The sequence below is a fragment of the Sphaerodactylus townsendi genome, linkage group LG02 (genome assembly GCF_021028975.2).
Source record: "Sphaerodactylus townsendi isolate TG3544 linkage group LG02, MPM_Stown_v2.3, whole genome shotgun sequence".
Classification (NCBI taxonomy): Eukaryota; Metazoa; Chordata; class Lepidosauria; order Squamata; family Sphaerodactylidae; genus Sphaerodactylus; species Sphaerodactylus townsendi.
In genome coordinates this window covers 49809787-49815786 of record NC_059426.1, presented here as the reverse complement: position 1 = coordinate 49815786, position 6000 = coordinate 49809787, and the positions used below count along the sequence as shown (strand labels likewise).

General features: G+C 44.3%; 1 protein-coding gene across 4 annotated transcripts in view; it reads left to right on the top strand.

The window, feature by feature from the left end:
• Positions 1 to 4174: 4174 nt before the first annotated feature.
• LOC125427339 (histamine N-methyltransferase-like) overlaps positions 4175 to 6000 on the top strand; it is a 42702-nt gene continuing 40876 nt past the window's right edge. For all 4 annotated transcript variants that reach the window (XM_048486622.1, XM_048486620.1, XM_048486619.1 and 1 more), the window contains exon 1: positions 4175 to 4356. The gene's annotated coding sequence lies outside the window, so the exon portion shown is untranslated. The remainder of the gene's footprint in view (positions 4357 to 6000) is intronic.

Sequence of the window (6000 nt, the reverse complement as noted above, 5' to 3'; positions counted from 1 at the left end):
ATCATTGGAGCATGTTCTTTTAGTCTGCCCAAAATTCATAGATCTCAGACCTAGTTTGTTTTTTTTCAACACCGACTTACTTATGCCCTCCGTATTCCAAACTGAACCGCCTCTTGAACAATGAGGATCCCAGGCAGCTGAAAATGGTGGCCAAGTTCCTGCTTGATATTGTGAAATAAGTCTCCGGCTCTCCTTTTATTCACTTATTTTCTTGAAGTTTGTAATGTATGAACTATGAGCAGTTGTTTTACTCTGTTAAACTCTGGATCATACTACTGCACAGTTTTATCTGTATTTTCTCTTGATGCCTAATAAAGGTTTTTGAATTGAACTGTGATAAAAGATTTTGCTATCCCACTGCAACCAAAATTTTATCAAGTTCAACCCATGCAGCTTGGAGGATCAGGACATTATGCCAGTACTGCCCTGAGAAACAACAACAGCCATTAAACCCCAAACCCCAGAGCTCGGTGGTCCTCACTACCTGAGGAGAGCAGAAGACATTGATGGCCCACTCAGCACAAGACCCCAACATGTGTTAATCCTGGTTCGACTGCTCCCCCCCAGGGAGTCCTTGGATCCTGACCCATGCGCTAGTAGATTCTGGAGCATACTGTTCCTATATGGATATTTCCTTCACCATGCACCATCAGATTCCTTTTGCAGGATAAGTAAGTGGCTGTTCACGTAGAAGCCATTGATGGGCAGCCTCTTCACTCTGGCCCAGGCAAATGGGAAAGCCAGACCCTGACCATGTGTGTCCACCAGCATCGGAAGCAAATATAACTTGATATTCCCAATTCCTTGCTTGTCTGGCCTGTTTTTTACCTTTTCCCCCCATTCGTTGCTTGACATGCCCATTTTTTGACCTTTCCCAATTCCTTGCTTGTCCGGCCTGTTTTTTGCCCTTTCCCCCCATTCCATGCCCGATCAGCCTGTTTTTGACCTTTCCCAATTCCTTGCTTGTCCGGCCTGTTTTTTGACCCCCCCCATTCCTTGTTTGCCCAGCCCGCTTTTTGACCTTTCCCCCATTCTTTCCTTGCCCAGCCCATTTTTGCCCTTTCCCCATTCCTTGCTTGCCCAGCCCATTTTTTTGCCCTTTCCCCATTCCTTGCTTGCCCAGCCCGTTTTTTGACTTTTCCCACTCCTTGCTTGCACAGCCCGTTTTTGACCTTTCCCAATTACACCTCTCCCATGACATACTTCCAGCCGGCCACTTCAGCCAGAATCAGACCCTACATCTCTTGATCAGTGACTTTTGGTGACCCCGAGTACAAGCTGATATAGCTTGCTATGTAATAACCTGTGATGTCTGCCAATAGGCCAAGGAGTCACCAGGAAAGCCAATTGGTCTCCTGCTACCGATACTAACCCCAGAAGGTCTCTGATCTTAGTGATCGTGGATCTCTTTACCAAGCTATGTCATTTCATTCTCTGCCATGTACCAACCCAGCTTATCGGCCAAGATCTCACAAGATCAGGCTATACCATACCACTTTCTCTCCATAGTAATATATTAGCACAAGCAAAAAGCCTTTCCAGTCATTGCTAGTGATGCCCGATTCCTGGGCCCATTCCCAATACTGGAAAAGTAAACCCTGTGACATTCCGGCTAGCCCTCCCCCACACACTACATATCCACCATCTCTTTCACTGATCCCTCTTAGTACAGGCATGTCTGCCAGATCCAGGCAGACCAAACCTGCCTGCTTCCCCTCACCGGTGTGGGTAGGTGACCCTGAAGAAGTGGCTCGCATCTTGGACTCCCATCACAGGCAGGTACAATTCTTCATTGAATCCAAAGGCTACAGACCAGAAGATTGTTTCTGGGACCCTGTGCAGCAAGTCCATGCCCCCGTTTTGGTTTGAGCTTTCCAAGAGGCCTACCCTCACAAGCCAACACCACCCTATCTATGAGGGGGTGGGCTTGGGGAGGGGAACGGTGTTGTGGGCTCCCCAGCAGCCAGTCGGGCTTCCTCAGATGAGGAATACTGGCATGATGACCCAGCTTCATCAGTTTCAGCTAGCTAATCTCCAGAGCCACAGTTGGTTATGTCCCATGAGCAGCCAGAAGTCACACAGGTGGAAGACAGTGCTGGCCCAAGCCAAGAGCAGGCGGATACGGCAGACAGTCCTCCTGGCTCACTTGTTTCTGTGAGGCAGCTCAGAAATTGTGGCCGTCAGGCACTCCATGCCAAAAGACTCAGCGCCCGTTTGGAGGCCCAGAGATGCCTTCTAAACAAATGAATGAAAAACTGTCAACAAGTTCCTGGCCCAGCGCAATACGTCAACACAAGAGAAAAGCAAGCACCAGAAAATGAAGGGAAGGGTAAGGAAGAAGAAACAACAACAACAAAACAGACCTTGAAACCAAAAGAAACTGAAAGGGGGGGGGGGGAACCCTGGAACAGGGATGAGAAAGCACACATACACAAACCAAATGAAGTATTTGTAACTCCCCTCAGCTTCCCACAAAAAGGCACCCCCCCAAAAAAACCTCTGCAACTGAAATCCCCTTCCATGAGAACCACACAACCAAACAGGAGAAGACACTCAAGCCTTGCAAGGATTTTTGGCCTGTCTCCCTCCCACCCTTCCACACCAGAAGAAGAAATGGGGTTCCAAGCAAAAGGCCGAAGAGGTGAAGGAAGGCCCCACCCAGAAAACCTAAGAAAAACAGGTCAGAAACAAAACTTAACACAGCCGCCACCCAAACAAACAAGGTCCTAAAAATACAAACAAAATACTCCCTTAACTTTAAAAAAATTATTTGCAAACTGCATTTCTCTACTGGGTTTCACAAACTGTACTAAAATAAAGAATAAGAACAACTTAAAGCATGTTAATCTTCTCAGTGACAATGGAGCTAAAAAAAAAAAGCAGGCTGAGATAAACCTTAATGTGATGCCATAGCAGATAGAAGAACAGTTTACAAGTGAAGTAGCCCAACAAGAAGCAATGATCCTGTTGCAGGTATGCTGGTCCAAAGAGAAGGAAAAAAATAGAGACTAGAGAAATCAGTCATCACTGAGTACTTCTATATGATGGCCCGTGCTTTCCTTTCATTTATGGGGGTAGTGGCCTCCAAATGGGCTGTAATGGAGGCACTAGGGGCCTTTGGACAAGTCAAGGTACCAACTGGCAGCAAAAATGGCAGCTAGATCTGGGGTATGTAGTGGGGTTTTCTTGTGTGTTGCTGGAACAATGCAAGGACACCCCACTGCAGAGCAAGCAGCCGCAGGGTGGGTATTCTGAAGGCACGGTATGCATAACGGGTTTAAGTATTCTCCTGCCATGTAATTTTTGTATCATTTAATATGTCATGTTTAAATGCTTATCCTTTGTTTCAGCTTTGTTTCAGCTCTGTAACCTGCCTTGAGTTTCAGAGAGAAAGGTGGACTATAAATAACATACATTAAAGGAATATTTTAAAACGTTGAGTGGATTCTGGATCGTTCTTTTAACTTGCCTGAAAATCACACTCTGTAAAAAACTGTCCACCTTGATACACAAAAGTGTATCCCATGCTGGATGCCAATATGGATTGAGCTGTTCATGATACTCATCTGAGCATGGGTTTTTCTTTTTTTCTTTTGGTATGCAGATGTGAGTCTGACAGAGGGCCAGTCTTTGTACATGGAGTTCATTGCCTATGACTAACTAGATCCGAGCCTATTTTAACAGCCTTGTGTTCCTGAAAGAAAGGAAGGCTACACAGTTTAGATGAATCAGTTCAAGGAGCTTTCCTTAATGCAAAAGGTAACTATGCCAGCTATGTTTCTGTTCTCTCTTGGAGTCACTTCCTAAATAACTCTTCACTGTTAAGAGTTATTTAGGAAGTGACTCCAACAAGTGAAAACAGAAACAACTGAGTAGTAGCTACTACTATGGAATCTTATTAAGTGTTAATAAACAAGGCTCTTTGTAGCTTTTTCTTTAGAGGTTTTTCCTTATAGCTGCTTAAAAATTCTGATGTGCTCAGCTATTTATGCCTGAACAGCAGAATATTACAAAGTGAAAAATACTATATTGTCTTATTTGCAATTGAATGCCCTGAAACTGAGTTCTCTTTGTACAGTAATAGAAAGTTGCACCAATCAGATTTGCACCAGTGAAAACAGAAGGAAGGATGTAGCTCTGAGCCCTCAGTCCCCTTCAAGACCGTTCTGTCGATTGAAATCACACTCCTTTCTGTCTCGCACAGGAATGCTTTGTGTGCCAAGTTACTGATTTTGTGGGTGGAGATAGATTCGGCCTGTAAAAATGTACTTGGGACGACACAGAATCCATTTCCTGCACACAGTCGCAACACTCCCACGCACTGAAATTAGCTGCTCTTTATAGAGTCTGTGGCATGTAAGTACAAATGATTTCAGGCTTAAACTGTCTCCTTCACTTCCTTGGATGGAAAATGTAAACTCATCTGGGTTTTGAAGCAACCAAGAAATAATCTTGAATAAACGCCTGTTTTCTGCTGCAGTCTGTCTCAAGTTGACTCAGGGGGATTTGTTTTGAAATCTGATCTTGGTCACAGTGTTTTAGGATTTTTGCTGTGGGGCTCATTTGAAGGTCTAATTCTGTTATGGGGGGAATTAAGCAGTTCTGTGTATTTTTACCCATGCAAAATTGGGTTAGAGAATATCAGTTCTTGAATTTAAAATGGTATCAAGAAACCAGTGTTGCAATCTTATGTTCTTTTACTTGGGAGCAAGGCCCAAAGAACTCAGCATAAGATACTCCAGAGTAAATATGCATAAGATCAGTATAGAACTCTGGAATGTATATACTATGTACATTTGGATTAGTAGAGAATAACATTAAGGAAATCACCATCCTTGCCAAAGTGAAGTGCTTTTGAAACAGTATTTTGTCTATTTTTATGTGGGAAGCAAATTTGTCATTGAAATAAAGAAACAAGTAAAGAGACTAAGTAAATTGATGCATAAAATTACTGTCTAGAGTGTACAAGCAGCCCACTATTATGCATGTTTACTCTGAAGTAAGCTCACTGGGTCTTAATTGATAACAAATGGATATAGTGTTAGAGTCCATACTGAGCATTAACTCAGCTATTCGAAATCGGGCAAGATTAAACCTCTTCTGGTGTGTGTGTGTATGCCAAAACTGCCAGGTTATACAAAATGTTTTAAATGTTTAAAATGGCAGAAATCTCTCCAGTTTCTTGAAGAGGAAGTTCAGCAAAAGAATGTATAAACATGGACAGTATCATTTTTTTTCTGTGAAGGGCGAGCCTGCGGTGAACTTCAAGGCCCTTCTTTATTCAGATGGCTTACTTAATTTTCAGTTTGGGGTAAAACAATTAGGGTAAAATGATATCTGAATTATAGGCTGATTTTTCACAGTCAAAGTGCCCCAAGTAGATCCAGGAGCATACCTGCTGCAGCACTTTCTGCCCTGCTTTTAACTCTTCACTGCTCCCCGGTTCTTCCTGGGATTCGAGGCAGGGCTGGCGCGTTATGCCCCAACTGTTTCTTCATGAGCCTGGTGCTTGTCCATTTGCACTGTGAGCTTTTCTGCAATGTCTTCCACGCATACGTGGACAACCTCAGTTTCCTGCGTTCTGATTGGCTGAATCTCTCCCCCCCCATTCCCCCCACTCACTTTCACTATTTTAATTTTAAATTACTCTGAACCCAAAACAGGCACTGAGAATTGGCACCCTCACCCCGCTGTCTAAAATCCTTGCTTGTGTGAGGGAATTGCCGTCCTCCACACCCCCCCGTCTAAAATCCTTGTGTGCAAGAGAATCGGTGCCCTCCCCTTTGTGGTGCCTGCACATGCCACTTTTCTGTCTAAAAACCAAGGTTTCACCCTCCATGTTTTTTTCCACTGGGGGTGGGTGGGCACCGATTGTCAAAGCCTGTTCATTGGTGGGGCAGGCCAGAGCAGTGAGGCGGGAAAAATGGCCCCAGTTCTGCTGTTGTGGAGTCTTTCACGGCAGCAGAAGCCACTGGAGCAACAAAGGGGCATTTCAAAAGA